This window comes from Pelodiscus sinensis, chromosome 4, assembly GCF_049634645.1.
Source record: "Pelodiscus sinensis isolate JC-2024 chromosome 4, ASM4963464v1, whole genome shotgun sequence".
In the NCBI taxonomy this organism is placed as follows: domain Eukaryota; kingdom Metazoa; phylum Chordata; order Testudines; family Trionychidae; genus Pelodiscus; species Pelodiscus sinensis.
The window spans coordinates 33,339,745-33,362,042 of NC_134714.1; the positions used below are offsets into that span (position 1 = coordinate 33,339,745).

General features: G+C 44.0%; 1 protein-coding gene and 1 long non-coding RNA gene across 6 annotated transcripts in view; one reads left to right on the forward strand and one right to left on the reverse strand.

Moving 5' to 3' along the window:
* Positions 1–269, reverse strand: part of LOC142829094 (uncharacterized) — a 60,178-nt gene extending 59,909 nt beyond the window's left edge. Inside the window, exon 1 of the long non-coding RNA XR_012903341.1 lies at positions 133–269. This is a non-coding gene — a long non-coding RNA (uncharacterized LOC142829094). The remainder of the gene's footprint in view (positions 1–132) is intronic.
* Positions 1–22,298, forward strand: part of FOXN3 (forkhead box N3) — a 340,491-nt gene that overhangs the window by 192,826 nt on the left and 125,367 nt on the right. The gene's annotated exons all lie outside the window — the stretch shown is intronic.

The following is a 22,298-nucleotide window of genomic DNA, read 5'->3' on the forward strand; positions in this document are numbered from 1 at the left end:
TGAAATGCTTATATTAAGCCCCATAAAATCAACAAGAATTTTTTTTAGTCAGACTTCAGGAGTATGCCTGCTCCTAGCATTATGGATTAATGAGTGGTTTTTTGATGACTTTTGTCTTTTTTCAGCACACACTTTTAAAAATACGAGTCTAACATTTGTCCGACAGGAAAGTGGCAATGCACAAAGTGATTTCTTTCAAGTAACATTAATGAAGTTCTTGTGCATCTCTGCTGAGCAGTGCATTCCATCACATGGCCAGACAATCAATCTTCACTCAGAGATTGGGAAGAACAGCTGGGCTTTCGCAGGAGACTGCTGTATGTCTGCCCTTGCTAGGCGATTAGCGTGATGGTAACCATAGTAACTGGAATGTCTCTATAGCAACGCATAGCTGAGACAGGTGCAGTTGCATCACAAGGCTGTTTGTTGCCTGGCAAAAGGACAGGCCATTAGATATATGCTGTTGCCTTAGTAACATAACCCTACTTAGCAGTACAGTTGGCTTAAAACTTTTTTTTAAAAAAAAGCATACTGTACCTGTTTTTGTCTGTTCTTGTATCGATCAACAGAATCATGTGTTATATGAGCTGACAGGTCATGTAGGTTTAAGAGATAAATTATAATGTGGGATTTACTGAAGCAAAGGAGTAAAAATGCAGCAGAGGACCCAGTATTTGTTAGAGTAACATATTTACAGCTCCAATATTAAACATCTTTTTTTGTATTCCCAAACCATCCTCTCAGTGAGATAGGCTTTCCGCTTTACTTGTGTCTACTTGTGTCTCCTTGATTTTCATCAAATGCATCCAGGTTCACGCATGATCAGGTTCATGCAAGCATTCAAGCTAAATGACTAATCACATGTTTTTAAAATTTTGAATTAATTTTTCATTTTAATTTAAGAAGTTGCATGTATTTTGGGAATGACATAAGAGCCATGTTTGGTTCCATACTTAGCCATATTTGGCTTGAGAACCATAGGTTTCAGACCTCTGTGCTGAATAGCGGTGGCTGGGAAGGTTATAATGTTAACATATATTAAGCTCGAACAACTCAAAGGAAGACTTTATTTCCTTTTGAAAACAATGAATTTCAAGCTTTTACACTTCATGTACTATACATGCTAACCCTTTTACTATAGCAGTGGGGTCTCCTGGTTTCATCTTAAGGGTGCCTTATAAATAAATAACTTACTTCACTAGGGTGTAAAAGTTTTTCAAAGAAAGAAGAGCTTCATATCCTATTTCTTTCATTGAAACATTGAAACTTTCTCATTGCTCTTTTTAGCAGTGAAATTGTTTAGTAGTTAAAGTACTTCAAGGCTTAAGAAAAAAATAATCCTTTTGTGGTCTCCTAAAATGTTTACCAGATTTATACCAGTCTTGCTATTGTGAATTTGCAATAGCATTATGATTTAAGGACAACACAAGGGCGAACTAGGGCATCACTGAATACTGAATTAGTGTAACCATACACTGGAAATCACAAAATTCTAGTCTAAATAGCAGATTGTTAAATTGACTGGATATGTATATAACGTTTGAACATTCACTCTGCAGCTAAACATTTAGATGTACAGAGAGAAGAAAACCTTGTATAAGTCTTAAGACTTTTGAGAAATCTTTTAAAAAGGTATAAATCCTATTCTGCATCATTACTGGACCAAAGAGCTAAATTAGCAAAGGCCATATGTGGCCAAGCTCCATGACAGCCCATAAACTTTAGGTGACTGCAGTCCACAATAAAGAGAAATTATGTTGCCTGAAATTAATAATATGCATCTTGAATGATTTAATTCACCAATATTAAAATGCCTTGGGGGTGGGGGAGAAGAACAGAAGTACAAGTGTTGTAAGTCTCAGTGAAGTGGAAGGTGAGGAGCTCATACGGGGGGGTTGGGGAGCCTCAGGGCAGACGGCTGGGAGTGTGGGGGGAGGCTCTAGGCAGGAGGCTGGGGGTTGTGGGAAGTGCAGGAGTCAGAGCAGGGGGCCGTGGGAGTTAAGGGGATTGTAGGGGTGTCTGGATCACCTATCTGGCTGTTTGCTGCACTGCAGCTTCTGTTAGCTGTCCCATGGCTCCTTTTCACTGCCAAGAGAGCTGAAAGGTAACTGTGTGGGGCACTGCTATGGGAAAATGGGTGGGGGCGGAAGGGAGTGTGAGAACCCCATGGCTTGCTGCTCCCATTCCCTAGCTTCTTCCTAGGGGCCATTGGCAGTAGGGATGTAAGCAAGTAGTCAAGACTACTCACTTACCCCCCAGCTCCTCACCTGTATCAGAGGCAGCAAGAGGAGGGGAAGCAGGAGCCAGCTTAAAAGCTGTTTCCTTCTGCCTCCCCCCCCCCCCCCCCACTCCCTGTGCTGCTGCCTGTATCAGATGCAGCAGCCTGGAGGAGGGTGGTCAGGGGAGGCTGCAGCGAAGAAGCCTTTGCTTCAGGTGGGTCCAGGCTTGCCACGGCACAGGCTGTTCCGCATTTCATGGAGCAGCAGCAGAAGCTCGTGTCCACAGGGGATCCCAGTAGGGAGCTGGGACCCTCCCATGGACTGGGACTGCTCCAGCCAGGCAGGCAGCCCAGCTCGGTTCCGGCTTATGCTGGGCCTGGGACCAAACCCTGTTGCAGCTCTGCAGTTTAAAACGCAGTCGGTGCCAGGCAGCCTGCCCTCTGGCTCCTATTGTGCTTTAAATTGCAGAGCTGCAGCTGGGTTTGGTCCTGGATCTAGTGTGAACCAGGACTTAGCCGGGCTGCCTGCCAACTAATCGAGTTGTCAATGAAAATTCTAGCGACTACTCGATTAATAAATTAACTTCATTTTAACATCCCTAGTTGGCAACAGCACACCTGGGATACACTGGTGTCCAGCAAGAGAAGGGGCAGTAGGATAGATGTGGGTGCATCTGCAGCCCATCTAGGAACACAATTGCCTTCTATAGTGCACTCCCAGCTGGTCCTTCTAAACCAGAGGTAGGCAATAATTTTGATGGGAGGGATCTACACCAAGATTTTGGAGAGTGGTCAAGGGGCGCACTCTTTCATGGTTTTAATGGAGGAAGTGTGGGGTCTGGGAAGCAGTTTGGGTGAAGGAGGCAGTTGGGACCTGGGGCTGGAGTGCAGGAGGGGGGTACAGGGATTTGGGTTGAGATCTAGGGCAGAAAGGGGTTGGGACTTGGGGCAAGAGCTTGGGATGCAGGGGTTTTTGTTGTGACCTAGGGCAGGGGACTGGAGGGCAGGGGATTGGGAGAAGGGAGGGGGGCAGAGGGTTTGGTGTATGTGGGCTAGGGGGACAGGTATGAGGTGGCAGAAGGGGGAGAGAGAAGTGGGGATGCCAGAGACAGGCTCTGGCTGGGAGACTTACCTGAGCAACTCCCGGCCAGCAGCCTAGCACATTCCTCAGGCAGCCTCCCTGCCTGCTCGCTGCTGCACAGTCTGCAGGGGCCATTTGTTTTGATGAATAAGAGCTTATGGGGACGGGGCAGTGGTGCTTCGCATGCTGCCTGTTCTTCAAACAGGCAGGTCCCATTGGCTAAAAACTGACCAACGGGATTCTGTCGGGGGCAGGAGTAGCACATGAAGCCTCCCCCTCTCTGCTGGCTCACAGCTGTGAAACACAAATGGCCGATAGTTGCTTTTCTGAGTGACGTGCAGGGGAGGGTCAGGGGAGTCTGCCTGAAGCTTCCTGATGCATCTGCAGGCTGGATGTGCCCTTTGGGCTGTATTTCTCCCAGCTCTGCTCTAACCTGTCTGCTTCACCTAGCTTCTACTTACTGTGGTGCAAAGGGTTGCCAGTGCCAGCCTAGAGCCCTGTTGGAAGAATGCATCACAAGCTGTGCTACACATGCTTCCACCCCCAGCTCTGGTTGTTCCTAGAGTGGCTCTCCAGGACGCACTGCCTTACTTTCAGTAGACATGGACAATAATTGGTCACTGTTAGAGGTGAAAGCAAGGCAAGAAATAATTGATTTTATCTGTAGCAAGGGAGATTTGGGTTAGATACTAGGACAAAATCTCTAACTATAAGAGCAGTTCAACTATAGAATATAATTCCAATGGAGGTTGTAGCATCCCCATTGTTTGAGGTTTTTAAGAAGAGATCCCAAAGTCCCGTCCAGCCCTGCATTTCTATGACTCTATGGTTCTTTGCTATGTGCTAGGGAGCGTAATTTGGTCAAAGGACTAAAATCTATTACTTTTTTAATATATTGAGAATTTAGGAATTTTTTTTTAGTGTTGTATCTGTTTAGCTCGGTTATTCTTGGAGTTTGGGGATATACTAAATATGTTTTTAAAAAACGAATACTACACTCTTTATATATAAAAAGTAAAACTTAAGATCCATTGTAAGACAAAGAGGTGGATATAGCACTATATGATTTATGTAGTCACAGGAAACTGTATGAGACTTGTGGGATAAGTAGTAACTTTTTACAGATTTTTTTAGTCGACTCAGTAGCATGACAATTTGCTCATTACTCATGCTAATTTGTATTTGCTACATTGGTGGCAACTCTGGGGCATCCTCTCTTGTGCAACTGATGTGGGGAAAATTTTTCAACTACACAGATAGACTGTTACTTTGAACAAGGCTTTTGTAGTCTCACACTGTACTGTACCATGAGTGGTGGATAGCCTTGATCTGGTGTAAAGTGATTCTGATGTAAAAAAATTTCCCACAAATTTCTCTCTACTGATTTAGCAGGTTTGGAACTCCAGCCAGTATATCTATGCTTGACTTCAGGTGCTGGGTAATCCCATTGACTTTAGTAAAAATTCAGGGTCTTCCTGTTCCCTTAAATAACTTGGGCTGGGCTACTCAATGTATAGAATTTGTATGAATCTGCAGAATTTGGGCTTACAATATGTTTTTTGCTATTTATTTTTCCTATTGTTAAATTAACACAGTTATTAGAGAACAAAGTAGTTTCTCATTTGGCTTGTTCATTATCCACAGATTGCAGTTCAAGCTTGGTTCACAGAATCTTTCTTGCTGATAGTCAGAGCCTACCTGGCCCTTCAGATTTCAGGCTGACATTTCAGTCAGTTAGAGAAGCCCAGACTAGATGAGCAGTCTTTGGGATTACCCCCGTGTTGAACCCCATCACGCATTTTATACAAAGACATTGTCAGGAAGGTGTTTCATTAATGTGCATTGTTCACTGACTTGGTGATCAAAATCTCTAGTAACTTATGTTGGAATCACCGGAGATAGACCTATTTAATATATCTTCTTGAGTGAAGTGTTTAATTCAATTCCACTAATCACAAACTTGAGAAATTTAAAATTTTGTGTGGTGGTGGTATGACAGGGGAAAAGGAGATTCACAAAATTTTCCCCCTGTCGCCGTTCGTTTCTCTGGAAACAGATAACTTAGAATTTGTAATAGCCCCTCCAGTAGGTATTTGTGATCACATTGGCTTGGCTCTGCAAATACTGTTATTTTATAATTTGCTTTGAATGCAAGTATTTTACAAATTATGAGTAATAATCCAAGTACAAAGCTTTACTTTCACTGTAACTAACAATACATTTGGAGCACATTGTATTAAAAACACTCGGTGAGGGGTGTGCAGCCTGAAAGGAGTGCATTGTCTAACATCCATTTGGGAAGAGGTTGACTTTTGTAAGTATATGATTAAGAGAAGTAATTATTATTTAGTATCAAGATAATTCCATATAAATTTCCCTTCTTTTACTTTAACGAACAAACTTACTACATGCTAGTGTTCTCCCATAAAAGCAGGTACTATTTCATTTAATACACAGGCAGTCCCCGACTTACGCGGATCCAACTTATGTCGGATCCGCAGTTATGAACGGGGCTCCCCCGGAGGACACGGACTGCAGGACCTCGCGGTCCTGCCGCCCGTGTACTCCCGGGGCTTTCTCCGCGTCTCCCTGGTCTGCAGACCAGGAAGATGCGGAGCAAAGCCGCGGGGGGGGGCTCGGGCAGCGAGGCAGCCCAGGCGTGCCTGGGCTGCTCCGCTGCTGGCTTCCCTGAGGCTTTGCAAAGCCGGCAGCGGGACAGCCCAGACGCCCCGCGGCTGTCCCGCTGCTGGCGTCCTCAGAGGCTTTGCTCCTCGTCTCCCTGGCAGACCAGGGAGACTGGGAGCAAAGCCGCGGAGGACCCAGGTGGCGGGACCGCGGTGCGTCTAGGTCCGCCGCCCGCGTCTTCCTGGTCTGCTGGGGTGGGGGGGGGGCGCGCAGCTAGTACGCTCACCACCACCCCCAGCAGACTAGGCTTTTCTCCAGACGCCTGTGGCAGTGCAGCTGGGGTGCTGCCGGTTGGTCCCGCAGCGCCGCTCTGGGCGCTACTGGACCAACCCAGCAGCACCCCAGCTGCTCTGCCCCAGGCGTCCCCAAGTCAGCTTCTGCTGAAACTGACCAGCGCTAAAACTGACCAGCTTCTGCTGAAACTGACCAGTTGCTCTGCCCCGGACTTCCTGGAATCAGCTGCTGATCAGTTTCAGCAGCAGCTGACTTGGGGGTGCCTGGGATTCTTAAGTTGATTCTGTATGTAAGTCAGAACTGGCGGTCAGTTTCAGCAGCGGCTGAATCTGGACGCCAGTTCCGACTTACATACAGATTAATTTAAGAACAAACCTACAGTCCCTATCTTGTACGTAACCCGGGGACTGCCTGTACAATACATTGTGGGTTGCTGGGAGATGAAACAAAATGGCAGCTGGTCAGAGTGCTAAATATATAGATTCTTAATTTTCCAGTTTTTATAACAAACCTAAGGGGTTTTTTTTTTGTTTTTTTTGTTTTTTTTTTAAACTTATGTTGAGCATGGCAATATAGATATGGTTGTAGTTCCTAAAATGTGGCCCCTTTTGATGAACAGCTAGTGGCCCGTTAGTTTATCTTTATATTGATAGTTCATTTGAACTTAAAAATAACAAACTATATAAAGTCTCCAAATTATACTCTAGGAAAATACAAGCAGCCTTGTGTTCCTATTGTTATCTCTCTACCTCCAATAATATTGAACACTCACCTATTGTCGTTGTCTTGTTCAGTTTGAAAGATTGCTGTTGCCTAAAGAGTTTACTATGTCTTATGTATAATAATTAGTACAATGGGCTGGATTTTACAAATCTAGTAAGAAAAATTAAAGCAATTGCTAATATGCACAGCTTCTACCTAGACTCTGAACTTCGAACAATGCAAGAGTAACTTCTGATATTGCCAAAACCAATTGTAACAGTCACAGAAGGGTTCCTTTATTACACTGACGCTCTACCTTTCCAGATTCCTGTATCCCTTTCTGGGGTCTGCTTTGTCTTGTAAAACTTGAGGATACACCTCACTTAAACTATTTTCTTACAAAAGCAGACATATAAAAGTGCCACAGCACATTACTACTGACCAATATATTTACTTTCTTAATTTTATCATGTAATTATTATTTACAATTATAAAATCAATTGGAATAGTGTATATAGCATATAAAGCAGTATAAACAAATCACTGTATGAAACATTAGTTTGTACAGATTTTGCTAGTGCTTTTTATGTAGCCTGTTACAAAACTAGGCAAATATCTAGATGAGCTGATGCATCCCTGAAAGACCGCTGCATACCATCAGCAGTACACATACCCCGGGTTGAGAACCATTGCTCTGTTATACCTTCTGGTTGCTTTCTTCTCTTCTGTGCGCTCTTGCATTGGAGAATGCAAGTTGTACTTGTTCGTATGCACACAAACCACATGGGAAATTGGTGCAAGCCATGACAGTTTACCACTAAAACTTATTTTATGACTGACCTACACTACAAGTAATGTTTCTGCTGACTTTGTCCTGGCCACTCCTATGAGAAATAAACCTGCTTACGTAAGGTCTGAATGTCTGTCTGAATATGTCCGTAAAGATCTACATAGATTCAAAAGATCCTTTAGTCAATTAACTAATTTCTTTGCACTATGTTTTTATATTCTGTCATCCTTCCATTTATATTGTTCTTACAACAAATACTTCGTTGTTATAACAATACTTTTCCAAGTAGAAGAAACATCAAAATAGCTTTCCTTCAGATTTGTTAGTTAAATTTAATCTATTCTTAGTATATCTCGTAAGTTAATCTTTAAGGTTTATTGGGCATAAATTTAGCTCCGACTATTGGATAGTCGACAGGATAGCTGATTAGTCGCTTCTACCTCCTCGCCCTTGCTGCCTCTATCAAAAAGAGGCAGCAAGAGGGGGGGAGAGAAGAGTGCTTCTTTGAAACACCATGTGCAGCCTGGGGCCAGCTGGGGTGTCCCCAGGCTGCACATGGTGCATGGAGCCCAGGATCAGCTGGGGTCAGGCTCCATGCCACCAGGAGACCCTGGGTTCCATGCAGCGCTTTTGCCTTGGAAGTGTAGCAACTGTCCTAAAGTGGAGGTCCCCTATCGACTAATCAAATAGTTGATGCAAAAATTCATTGACTATTCAATTAGTCAGTCAGTATTTAACATCCTGATGAATGCTAAGCATTAATGATAGTCTGTCCATAATTATGGACAGTGAAGGGTGCTTGCCCATAGGGAGCGGCTGGACAGGGCAGGGAAAAGGCTGATGTGACCTAGCAGCGAGTGAAAGGGGGAGTTCACTTGAAGTGCCTTTGCCTTTATGGAAAAAAAAAATGAAAATACTATTTGTTATTTATAGGGCTAAAATGCTGGGACAAAAAGGGGGAAAAACCCACTGCAAAATGCAAACGTGTAAAAGACAACAACAAAAGGGGGGGGGAAATGTTTTGCTTGGGGCAGCAAAAAACCTAGAGCTGGCACCTGAAGAGGGGGAGAGAAAGGGGCTGGGCTGGGCTGTGGAGAGGGGAGGGGAAAGATATTGGGAAGGGGCTTGTGCTGATGGGAGGAGGTCAGGAGAAGAATAAGAAGAAAGGGGAAGACACCAAGGGACAGGGGTGCAGGAGAGACAAATGCCAGGGGGCCAAGTGCAGACAGTGTCCAAGTGTCCAGTTCTGGGCGCCACATTTCAAGAAAGATGTGGAGAAATTGGAAAGGGTACAGAGAAGAGCGACAAGAATGATTAAAGGTCTAGAGAACATGACCTATGAAGCCAGGCTTCATGAACTGGGCTTGTTTAGTTTGGAAAAAAGAAGATTAAGGGGGGACATGATAGCGGTTTTCAAATATCTAAAAGGGTGTCACAAGGAGGAAGGAGAAAATTTGTTCCTCTTGGTTTCTGAGGACAGGACAAGGAGTAATGGGCTTAAAGTGCAGCAGGGGAGGTTTAGATTGGACATTAGGAAAAAATTCCTAACTGTCAGGGTGGTCAAATATTGGAATAAATTGCCAAGGGAGGTGGTGGAATCTCCCTCTCTGGAGATATTTAAGAACAGGTTAGATAGACATCTGTCAGGGATGGTGTAGGTGGAGCTTGGTCCTGCCTTGAGGGCGGGGGGCTGGACTCGATGACCTCTTGAGGTCCCTTCCAGTCCTATGATTCTATGATTCTAATAAGGAAAAAGGCAGGAGGGGAGGTGTCAGTGGGAGGGGGGACAGGGTGATTCTGGGAGAGGAGAGGGTATTGGGGGCAAGAGGGGGAGAGGGAGGTGCTGGTAGAAGGCTTGAAAGAAGGGATGGGCATGAGGAAGGCGGGGATGGAGCAAGGCATCTATGAGGGCACAGGGGGAACAGGGGCAGAGGGTGGTGAGGGGGTGCATATCAGGGAAAAAGAGAGCAATGGGGGCAGGGGCAGTAAGGGAAGGGGGAGGCACCAGGAGGGTGCAGGTGCCAAGGGATTCTGGGGATGAAGCAGAAGGACAGACGCCTGCAGGGGAGGGACCAGCACCAGAGGAGAGAGGCAGGGCAGGTATGTAGAGGGAGGTTTTAGGAGAGGGGATGAGGAGGGGTAGCTCGCATGATCAGAGTGGGGCTACTGGAGGAGTGGACACGGGGGAGAGAAGGGCTGGTGGAGTGGGCAGATCTCAGGAGGGCTGAGGGCAGTGAGAAGGGCAGGAGTCAGGACAGCAGAGGGTGAGGGGTTGGGGAGCAGCAGGCACCAGGGGAGCTGATGGAGCAAGGGGAGGAGACATGGCAGCAGAAAGAAAAGGTAGAAGTTTATAAGATATTTATTAATAACCTGGGTGATATTTATTAATAACGTATTAGTAATTACTGTTCTTATTCTTATTAGGAATTTATGCCATTAAAAAAACACTTTTTGTGAGGGAGGGTGGCTAGTCCCTTTTTTGTCTGGCGAGTAAGGTTTTCCATAATTTGTCGACCCCTGACTATGGGGGTACCCAAAAATTTGTTGAGAACCTCTGGATTAGCCGATCTCCAACTAGGGTGAGGCTTTTATGCTTTCTTCTGAACCGTGTGATGCCAACCACTGTGAGACAGCATATTGGACTGTAAGGATCTCTGGTCTGGTCCAGTCTGGATAGTCTTGTGTTCCTGTATTCCTTTGTTTTGTTATCTGTAGTCCCTTTTGTTGGCTTTCCATGAACATTTCACTGAGCAAATGTTTATTTTTGAAAATATTTTAGAGTGTTCATCAGGAATACTTGTGCAATATGTCTTCACCTAAATGTTTGTGCCAGATGTGTTGATGTGGGCATTTAAAAAGTTGCTTTTTGTGAGTAGAGAGCAAAAATTGTACTGCATGGTAAAAGTACTTGTGTACAGTGCAAAAGAGCAAATATTTAAAGGAGTAGTCATGGTGAATAGCTTACAAAAAACCCATAGGCTGAAGTATGTTTGCATAACCCATTTGATTAGCAAACAAATTAGTAAAACTCACTTTGCTCATGGATAATCTGTGAACAGAGAAAGAGGCCATATTTGAATAAACTTTTTGTAGTGAATAATTCTTCTGGTTTTGCACCTAATAGTGAGATCTGTAAGACTATGAATATTTTTTTCTTAGGGGAAGTGAAAGAAATCCTATTATTTTAGAACTTTTAAACTAAACTGGAGCATAGGGGCCTCGTCTACTCAGGCAGAGGTATGGAGTAAATTGTGTAAGAGGAGTTTTCGTTTTCTCTTCTGCTTCAACCATTATCCAGTCCATTTTTTTTAAATTGTCCCAGATGCCTTTTTACAATTAGGATACATAATTCAGAAGTACGTGTAACTTTGAAAAAAAGTAATTGTCATTTTAATCGCACTGTTAAACAATAGATTACCCATTTCACATTTATTAAATATTTTGGGATGTTTTTCTACATTTTCAAATACATTGATTTCACTCACAATTCAGAATACAAAGTGTCCAGGGGTCACTATATAATATAATTATATTATTGCACTGTAAAAATAAGAGTGTGTTGCAATTCCTCATATAAATAAGAACTGTAGTGTAATCTCTTTATCACCAAAGTACAATCTAAGATGTCGATTTTATTATTTGCATAACTATTTTTTGTTGGTTTTTAAAGTACTACCAGATTATTTGTTGTTTTTTAAATTTATCTTGTACAGATTAACTCAGCTACCCCCTCTGAAGCTTGTTTTATTTTTGAGTGCAATGTAAAACCATAGAGGCTACAAGTCCACTCAGTCCTACTTCTTGTTCAGCCAATCAAGTTCAGTTACATTTTCTGTAGATAATATTGCTTGCTTCTTGTTTGCATAGTCATCTGAAAGTGAAAATGCATATTCACATGGGACAGTGTATCTGATGTCGCAAGATATTTATGTCCTTTCATGCTTCAGCTGTCATTCTGGAGTACATATGTCCATGCTGTTGACAGGTTCTGCCCAGTAATTATCTGAAGCAGTACAGATCAATGCATGTTCATTTTTGTCATTGATACCACCTGAGCAGGTTGATTTTCTTTTTTAGTAGTTCGGGTTCAGTAGTTTCTGCATCTGAATGTTGCTCTCAAGATTTCTGCAAACAGGCTCCACACCTTGTCGCTCAGATTTTGAAAGGCACTAAAAGATTCTTAAACTTTGTCTTGAGTGCTGTATCTAATTTTAGAAATCTCACATTGTTACCCTCTTTGGCTGTGTCTAGACTGGCCAGTTTTTCCGGAAAATCAGCCGCTTTTCTGGAAAAACTTGCCAGCTGTCTACACTGGCTGCTTGAATTTCCGCAAAAGCACTGACTTCCTACTGTAAGAAATCAGTGCTTCTTGCAGAAATACTATTCTGCTCCCGTTCAGGCAAAAGTACCTTTTGCGCAGAGCTTTTGCGCAAAAGGGCCAGTGTAGACAGCTCAGATTTGTGTTCCGCAAAAAAGCCCCGATTGCGAAAATGGTGTTCGGGGCTTTTTTGCGGAAAAGCGTGTCTAGATTGGCACGGACGCTCTGTTCTGAAAATGCTTTTAACAGAAAACTTTTCCGTTAAAAGCATTTCTGGAAAATCATGCCAATGTAGACGGAGCCCACGTGTTTTGTCAAATCTGTTGTAAGCATGTTCTTAAAAATAACACGTGCTTGGTCATTATACGAGATATCTATAACATGAAATATATTTCAGAATGTGGGTAAAACAAAGCAGGAGACATACAATTCTGGCCCAGCGAGGTCAATTGAAAATTAAATTGACACATTATCTTTTTACGAGTGACATAAGCATGTCTCTGGAATGGTGGCTGAAGCATGCAGGGACTTGAAAATGTTGCCATATCTGACACATAAATACAGCTACAAAAGTGCCATGTGAGCACCTATTTTCACTTTCAGGTGACATTGTAAATAAGAAGTGGGCAGCATTATCTCCTGCAAATGTGAACAAACTTGATTGGCTGAATAAGAAGTAGGACTGAGAGGATTTGCAAGCTTTAAAGTTTTACACTGTTATATTTTGCAGTTTTTTTTGGTACGTAATTCTCTACATTTGTTAGTTGCACATTCATGATGATAAAGAGAATGCATTGCAGTACTTGTAGGAGGTGAATTGAAAAGTACAATTTATTTTTTAAAGTGCAAATATTTGTAATAAAAATAATAAAGCTTTGTATTCTGTGTTGTAATTAAAATCAATATACTTGAAAATGTAGAAAACATCTAAAATATTTAAACATAGTATTCTGTTGTTTAACAGATCAATTAATAATGCAAAATTAATTGATTTTTTTTTTTTTAAATCTCCTGACAGTATTTGTTTGTTCATAAAAGGGGAACAGTTGCTAACTACAATTTAGTGGTTAGCTTTGATGTTTTGGGGTTAAACCCACTACTTTACTGGCTAAAGCATCACCCAGAACCATCCCATCCATTGGACAGTTTGGGGCAGCAGAGCTCTGACCTGCCCCCATTCTCACCAGCCTGCTCCCCTCTGCTGTCTCCCAACTCAGTCGCTCTGCTTCACTGTCGTGGCAGGAAGCGGAGTGCTCCTACCCTAGCCTGCTCCACTCTCCTGTGCAGCAGATCTGGGAGCCAGGCTCAGGAGAGCACAGCAGACTGGGGCCTGGTTGCTCCACTTCCTGCCATCACAGAGTGCGGGAGTGGGCTCAGGGCAGGAGTTAGGGTGCAGGAAGGGGTTGAGGTTTGGGATATGGGGTCTGGGAGGGAGCTAGGGTAGTGGAGGGAGCTCAGTGCAGGCGATTTGGTGTGGGGCAGCTCTCATTTGGTGGAGGTGGGTAACAGGTAGCTCCAGGCTGCCCTGTACTCACTTGCTGACACCTCCCACCTCCCCCCATAGCTCCCATTGGCCAGGAATCGCATGCGGGGACAGAGCTTGCAAGTGCTTATAGTGATGCGGCCTCAACCGGGGGGGGGGGAGGAGGGAGGAGGAACGGCAGTGCACAGAGCTACCTCCCCTCCTTCCAGGAAGAACTGCCCCAAAACAGATGGGGTTTAGGGGCTGCATCCTATAAAGGCCTTTTCTTAATATGACCCTGCTCCTGGGGTGGGAGGAGTGTACCTTTTCCCTGGCCGCAGCTGGGGGAGGAGGGGTCTCTTCCCCTGCCCCAGCAGCTCTGAGCCACATCGCAGGGCTTATTAGGCAATGCAAGGCTGTGCAAGGTAGAGGGAACCTTCCCTCCACCCCCAGTGTTCCCCTGGGTCATGTCACTTGGGGAAGAAGGAATAGGGGCAGGAAGTATGAGGCCTGGGGCAGGGTGGAAGGTTTTCCCATCATCCACTGGGGATGATGCTGTCACCATCTCCAAATGTTCTGCCTAGTGAATCCATTGAATTTATTGATGGGTTCTGGGTATAATATGGTTGTCCCTATGAAAATTGTTTCCTTTTTTGTCGAAATACACTGTTCAACAATTTGTATCTTTTTTTTTCCCATAGAAGATAGGTTATTGTTTAATCAGAAACTATTGGCTTGTTGCAGAAATTACTGGGGGGATTTCAGTGGTCTGCACAATGGTCTTTCTTCTCCTCCTTTAAATCTATTTACTCTATAAGCTTAAACTGTTTTTTGTTAGGGGAGGAGGGGAAGGAAGGGAATCAAAGCTGGAAGTGGCCATCCAGAGAACTAGGTACAGTACAGTACAGATGGAGTTGTTAGAACACATGGTGATATATTCAGATGTCCATTTAGGCAAAGGAGCTACTGGTGGGGAGTTAGTGCTGGATGCAAGCTCCTGAGAAGAATAAATGACATTTGCTTCTAGTGTTAGTTTTCTTTTTGGTTGTAGTGAATATAGGATTTTTTTATTTTTGTAAATGCTGGATTTTATATAGATTACCAGGTCGAACAAAAATGTGAGGAACAACAGAGTACCTTTATATATCTTTCATGAAAAGTGTGTGGGTTTTTTGGTTTTTTATTTTTTGTTTTTGCCTCCTACCAGCTGCCTAATGCCAAGCAAAATCCATAGCAGCTCACTAAATAAAGTATTTTAGGTCTCTCTTAATTGGTACTTAGTCTTTATGAAAGTGCCCCTTTAGTTGTGTTGCAGATGAAAGATAAGCAAAACCAGATTTCTCATGAGATGACAAAATAAATAAAACAAGTAATTAAAGTTAGATCATTTTTTTCAACGTAAGGGAATTAACAAGCAAAGCTGCAGAAGCAGCCTGTTTTTGTTTTTCAGATTTTGCTTGTAAATATGATGTGGAAGTATTTATATAGAATGCTGCTTTTTACATAATTCTGTGATATTTAAAGAGGCACAGTCAAATGGATTATTCAAGCAATGTGGATCTTTCATTATATCACACATGCTGCTATTGGCTTCAAACACTGGAAAGAATGCAGAGTTGGTGTTGCCAGCACAGTTCCTTCTCCATTTCCTCAAAGATGCTGTCATCAGTGCCCCATATTGAAGTGGGATTTAAATTTAATCCACATCATAGTTTTTAAATCTCACAGAAGATGTAGGATCCCATTTCCAAGGATTTGGCTCCCATTTAGTAACACCTGATGGGAACTGTTGGGTACTGAGCACTTCAAAAAAATCTTCCTCTAGCAGGTGCTGGGTTTGAGCTCTTTTTAAGCTGATTCAGAGTGTTCCTAACTGTTCAGTCTTGTTCTCATAGATTAGCTAGAGGGTATAATATTCAGAAGTTCCTAGGTGAGTTAGTGAAAGTCAGTAAGATTTATGTTTCTATATCACATAGACTAGACACTTAAAAATTTTACCCAGAGCCTAAATATGGAGAAAGAAATTAGAAATTCTATGGTAGCTATACGCCTGCAAAGTAAAACATGGACTGCACAAAAGGGACTGCAGCAGTAGGAAGAGCAGAGGTTAGATTCCACTCACCAGACATTCCAACCAGCCATGATACTCTGGGCCGTCAATGTACTACACCCCAGCAAGAGTAGGCTCCCTGCTAGTCTTTCGTGCCCCCACATGCTGCTCAAAATAGCCAGCTGCTCGAGCCATATGTGTCTTTGCATGGCATGCTCCTTGGGAGTGTTGCCATGCATTGGCCCCACCCCCAGCACAACACTTGCAGTCCCCATTGGTCAGAAAATTGGTATACAAGACTAAATCCTGTTAAACTGTTTGGTTACTTCTCTCTTACTCAGACTATCTACTAACTTTTAGCTCTATATGTTGGCTCCAGGGAGATTTTGAGGAAAGTTCTGATCCAAAGGAGCTACCATGCCATGTAGCTGAACTGGTGCTAAACCACAAGCGAACGAAGGGCTCTTGCAATATTACCATTATGCCTTTCTCTATTTGGAACAGCTGCTCTAATGTGTTCTGGCATCCTTTTTGTGTGTCTCAAATTAAACACCCTGACCTTTTCTCCAGTCTTTTCCTACCTAAACTCTAGGATGGAGAAAGAAATTTTATAGAGGGACTTTTTTCTTAGTTTCCTTCTTGGTGGAGTGTTTAAGTATGGGTAAGTAAGGCTTACTTGTACAAGAGGAATAGGTTTAAAAAAAAAAAGAGTATTCCTGTAGCACTTTAGAGTCCAACAAAAATATCCTTTTAAAACCAGCTGCTCCTCAGGGCTTGTGCCTCTGCAGTGGCTCACAGTGGTACAGTATCAGTTGAAGCTTTTGCAGGAGCCATAGTTTCAGGGTCTTCTCCTTAGCCCTTGTCACTGTCCCTGTTAGGGTTCCATATGAGGGAGGGGATGGGGAGGGAGAGTGTGAGGGGGAGAGGGTGTGTGTAAATGTTGGCAGTTTCGGCCTCCGCCTACCTCTCTAGAGATGCACAGAGAGTCAGGAGGTGTAATGAAAGACTTGCACTTGAATCCTGTGGGTGTCCTTTTGTGGGTATTATATCACATAGGTGACCTTAACCACTCCTTCATCCGCCACATTAGAGCCCTATATTTCAAAGTAAAAATTATGCTTAGACTCTTAGGGTGTATCTAGACTACAGGGGGTTTTTTTAAAGAAAAAAGTGGCCTTTTTTCGAAAAAACTTCCCCTGCATCTAAACTGCTGCTGTGTTCTTTCGAAAGTAAATCGAAAGAACGTGGCAGTTTTTTGACTGCAGAAAACCTCGTTTTACGAGGAAGAACGCCTTTTTTCGAAAGTGCTCTTTTGAAAAAAGGTGATATGTAATGCAAACTGTGCTTTTTTGAAAGAGAGCATCCAGACTGCCTGGGTGCTCTTTCGAAAGTACTGGTTGTAGTCTAGACACTCTTTTTCGAAGGAGGCTTGCAGTCTAGATGTAGCCCCAATGTGCCAGTCCTGTAGCCTTTAGTCTGCTAAAATGCCCATGGAAGTCAGTCACTTGTGCCGACTAGAGGTCTGCTCTAATTTTTAGGCCCAACCCAGGCCAAGCCTGAGAGGGTCATGTCATTTTATGACCCCCCTCCCCTTCCCCTCTGGAACCAAAGTTCTTGCCATCTCCTGCCCATGGACTGGGCTGTCTCTCTGCTGCATCCTGCCTGTGGGATCAGTGTGACAGTGCCTGCATGCACTGGCAGCTGCATGCTGTTCTCCTGTCTTCCATCTCTTGCTGTGTCACGTGCACTGTGGAACAAGGGGCACTGTGATTCTGGAGTGGCCGGTGGATTCACTCTGCTCGAGGTGGCGGCAGCTGCAGAGTTGTTGCAGCACTGACACTCAGTGGGAGGGGGAGAGCCAACCCATCCCTGACTGAGAAGGATCTGTTTGTTTTCTTATTTGATCTGGCCCCAACATTGGTAGTCTGGTTCTGTTGGATTCTGATTGAGTGGCAGGACTCTGGTTTTGACCTAATTGTGACCTAGATTGTCTTGGCCATAGGTTCATTCACAGCCAGCCTTTGTAAATATGAGTTTTCCACCACAGAAGAACTAATTCTGCTCTGTTGTTGGCAGGGTGGATTGATAGATCAAGGACATTGGATTCACCCCCAAAAAAATCACTCATTTAAATTAAGTTCTCAAGAAAGCTAAGACTGTGCTTAGAGTGCACTTACATTTTGGAGCAAGCCCTATTGAACTCGCTGGCACTTTTTGAGAAAAGAAGTATAGAATGAGGTTCACTTGGAAATGCTTAATTATGCTGAAGAAAAATAGGGAATAGACTTATAGCATCACCATTATGGTCTGTGGCCAATATAAAATAAGAAAATAGCTCCAAGTGGTAACTGGCAACTCCAGATTTCTTATTTTGCAGCTTTCTGTTTTGTATACTTGAGAGAGAAATTCTGAACCTAGTTAACTTAAGTAAACAAGCTAAACTATAAACTTTTTTTCCCCTAGCAACATCCAACACAGCAAACAGCTTGGGAATTTGCTTGCCAAATCACACTTATAATAAAAGGCAGAGAGAGAATCTTTAAGAATAATCCATTGCAAAGTGAATTACAGTAATTCCTCATATTTAACACGTGCCCGCTTAACACATTTTTGCAATAGCACAATTTTTTTTTTAGGGAAGGTTTTTTGAATTACATGACTGTCCCTGGAATAACACGATTTCCCCAGCTGTCCCGTTGCCAGCGGCTGTGCGGGGCTTCCCCTGCCTCCCTGCAAAGCAGCGGAGGGTTTGTCACTCTCCGTGCCGTTTCCCGGTGATCCCCTCCTCGCTGGATGCAGTGCTGGTCTCTTCAGACCCGTCAGAGGGTCATACTCCCAACCCAGTCCCCCTCCCGTCTCCTCACCTTCCCTTCCCCAGAGCCAAACACCTCCCCTCCCTGCTATAACCCAGTCCCCTTTCTCCCCCAACCTTATGTCCTGTTCCCAACAGACACCACCACTTGAAACGCAGCCCCCACCTTTTCCATTATTTTCAATGGGAAAATTGACCCCGCATAACACATTTTCAGTTAATATGATCATTTTCTGAAACATATCTATAATGTTAAATGAGGAATTATTGTATATAAGTTACTAACCAATTAATCCACTGAGCTATATGGACATCTTCATCCACATCATTTTCTCCCAATAAGCACTTTTCCTTATGATGTTTCATTCTTGCAGCTAGGCCCTACGTCATCTTCTTGCAATGCTTACACTTGACACAGCTTTCTTTTTTATCCCGGGAACTAATTTCTTCAAAATATTCCCAGATAGGGTTTCTTACATCCAGAAGCCATGACAGTTTTTCTACAGCAAAAGTGCAGGGGAATATAGGAAGCTATGTGTGTGCTGAATAATGTCTTACCTTTTTTCTTTCCCATCTACTCCACTGTTCCTTTCTATGCTGTGTCTGTCCTGTCCTATATACAAGACTGTGTAGCACTTTAAAGACTAACAAGATGGTTTATTAGATGATGAGCTTTCGTGGGCCAGACCCACTTCCTCAGATCAAGTAGTGGAAGAAAATAGTCACAACCATATATACCAACGGATACAATTTAAAAAAATGAACACATATGAAAAGGACAAATCAAATTTCTGATTTGAAATTTCTGAGGCCAGTGGCGAACCACATGCTGCCCTCCCCCCCCAACAGACTCAGTGAGGCTCGATTTTGGGGGGCTGATTCCCCACCCCCTGAGACATCAGAGAGGGGCAGCCCAGCAGTGTTTGACACAGATGCCAACCGTTGGTGTGGTTTCCTTGCTGGTTAGGTTGCCTATGCATGGAGGGAGGGAGGGGAGGAAGGAGGACTGGGGTGTATGTGGGGATGGGCATTGGGGTAAAGGGGGATGGTGGGGCTGAGGGGATATAGGAATAGAGGCAAGAGGATGGACAGTGTGGAAGGGGAGGGATTAGGGAAGACGGTGGTTGTAGGAATGGAAGCAGGGGGATGAGGCTGTAAGAATGGAGGTAGCAGTAGGGATGGAGGACGGGGTTGGGCTCTGGGCCAAGGAGCTCTCCTCCCTACAGCAGCGCACATGCTTCCCCGCAAGCGGAATACAGTGCGGAGCCTCAGGGTTTCCTCCTCTTCCCTTCCCTCTGGGAAGCAAGCGCTGGTGCTGTAATCTTGTAGGGATCGGGGCAACTGTTCAGTGCTAGGCGGGCGGTGGCCCAAGTGTGGGCAAGGCGAAGGCGGCAGTTCCCCACTGGGTCCTGGAGCATCAGAGCCCCAGAGCGGAGCGAGGAGCCGCTGCTGCATCCCCACTGTTCCCTGGCTCGGCCCTGGCCCCCCTTTGGTGGTTGGCGGGGGCCAAGAAACCGGGGCTGCAACTGGAGAGGTGGGTAGAGGGGCTAGGGCCAAGAGGCTGGGAATGAGGGAACCGAGAGGCTAGGGATAGTATGGCTGCCAGCCTTACCTTCCCTGGCAGGGGGGCTGAGAGACTGGGGCTGATGCAGCTGCCAGCCTTCCCCTCCCCGGTGGTTTGGAGGGTGAGCAAGAGCCTGGGCGGGGATTAGTGAGCGTTGCGAGCAGGGAACACCACCATCTAGTTGATTTAAAAAATTAAAAACAATTTAATAAAATGGTATTTTGGGGTTTTTTTTAATTGCTGATTTTTATCCACTGTGGTTGCTGGCTGGGAAATGGTCACCTCTGATGTCCAGTAGCAGAAGTCATTTGTTCCTTCTTGGCACTTACCTGCAAACGTAGTCATTAGCTAAAGGCTAACAAACCTGCTTTATATAAGTTCTTTTTAAAAAATGGCCAAATATTTAATAAATGAAGACTCTCTTTCCCATGTTGCTTAGATTCTGCCACACCAATTGTTCCTTTAAGCTGTATCATAGTCTACGTTCAAAGATTTATGGATCATAACAATTTATGTTGCTTTCCATTCTCTTAACAAACTTTAGAAATGTGTGTGTGCCTCCTTCACCCATTCTAAGAGTGTGAGCACAGAGGCTTGGCAAAATACATGGGCATGCAGTGCCCCTCACCCAACTCAACACTGTGTATGCTGTGCTTGAAGATCACAGGCCAAAATTTTTGGAACTCCTGTATAAACAGTTAAGTGATTCTTTAGCTCTACAAAATCTTGCTGCTCAAGCTGTGAGATTTAAAGACCGAATGCTTCCTGCTAATTATTAACAGTTACTCTGTAAGAACAGATTCATTATCGGGGCCCTGAACTCTGGCATGCTGCCCTTTTCAGCACCTGAACAATGCGCAAGGGAGGGGAAAGAAACGGCAAGAGAAAGTGGAGTGCTGGCACCAATTAGACCTGCGATTACCAAAAGAGGATTGCAATTTCAAGGCCAAAAAGAGTAGGGAGTGAGTAAAAGGATTTGAAATGAGATTATAGGACCTAAAAGCGCCTTTCTTTTGTTAGGGAAATAATTCAACAGTTTTGCTCAAACCAGTGAAACAATCCAGTTTAGGGACTGAAGTGGGAGATCCATGTCCTGTTGCTTTTGAGATCCTTAAAAAAACAAAAAACCTCAGTTGATCCCCAGTTGCATTTGTAGTGCTTCCTGCACAAAGTGCTTACAGCAAACAAACAGAAACTCAGAGGAATGCTATCTGCCCATCAAAGGGCATGCTCTTTTTAAAGGAAGCTTTACTTGGATTTCTTAAGAGAAGCTGGGTTCATAGTGCATGAGCGAGGGTGTTACACTTCCTTGGGAAGAAATGTCTTCATAGTGGTTGCTAGGTGTATGTGTACACCATAGGCAATCAGCTGCTTTGCTGGATGCAGGAGGCACTGTGGGAGGCAGGGTAGGAGTAAAGGAGTTATGGGAAGGGGCGGAATGATAGCAGAGCAGGGGGTCCAGCATCCCCAGGGAAATCACAATGTTGGTGCTACGGGTCTACACTGCAATAAAAAAACAGAGCATCAAGTCTCAGAGCCCAGGTCAGTTGACTTATGCTCGTGGGACTTAGGCTGTGGACCAGAAATTGAAGTGTAGCTATTCTGGTTCAGGCTAGAGCCCGGGCTCTCAGATCTTTGGAGGGGGGAGGGTCCCAAGGCCTGGGTTGGAGCCTGAACATGTTCACTGCAATTCTTAATCCTGCAGCCTGAGCCCTGTGAGCTTGAGTCAGCTGATTTGGGCCAGGCACACCTGTGCTTCATATCTTTTATTGCAATATAGATGTATCCTGCAAAATTAACACTTACGTTGCTCTTTCCCTCTTTAGAAAATAAACGTATGTATTCAAATTTTCTTAATTGATCCAAACTGGAGGATCCAAGACCAGCCAACTTCCAGTGGAATTAGAAGTACCAAGGACTACTGTCTGCTGAAGTTGTGTCTGTAAAAAAATATGAAAGAGGGTACAATTCCCATTGAAGTAGCAATAGTGTTGATGCTAGTTGTGCAAGCTGGCTCGTGTGGAAGGGGTAGTGAGATGCCACTTGTGTCTGCAGGTAACCTAACTGATATCCATGAAAAGAGATCTCCTGTTTTCTCAGTGATTGTTGTTTAAAATAAGTTAAACACAAAGCCACCATGACTTTCTCATGGATTATTTTCTTTGATAATCATGTCATTTGGATTTCAGAGTAGATATCAACTTGAAGTTTGGGGTGAATCTCCCAGAATGAGAGATGCTAACATATGGAGTATTTGGGACACTAAGAACTCCATTATCAGCTGAAAGTTCCCAACAATGTTTCCTCTTAACTTTTTTTTACATCCATGTGCAGAATGAATTTTGTTTATGTGCACCAATATGGAAGTGATATTTTTTGGGG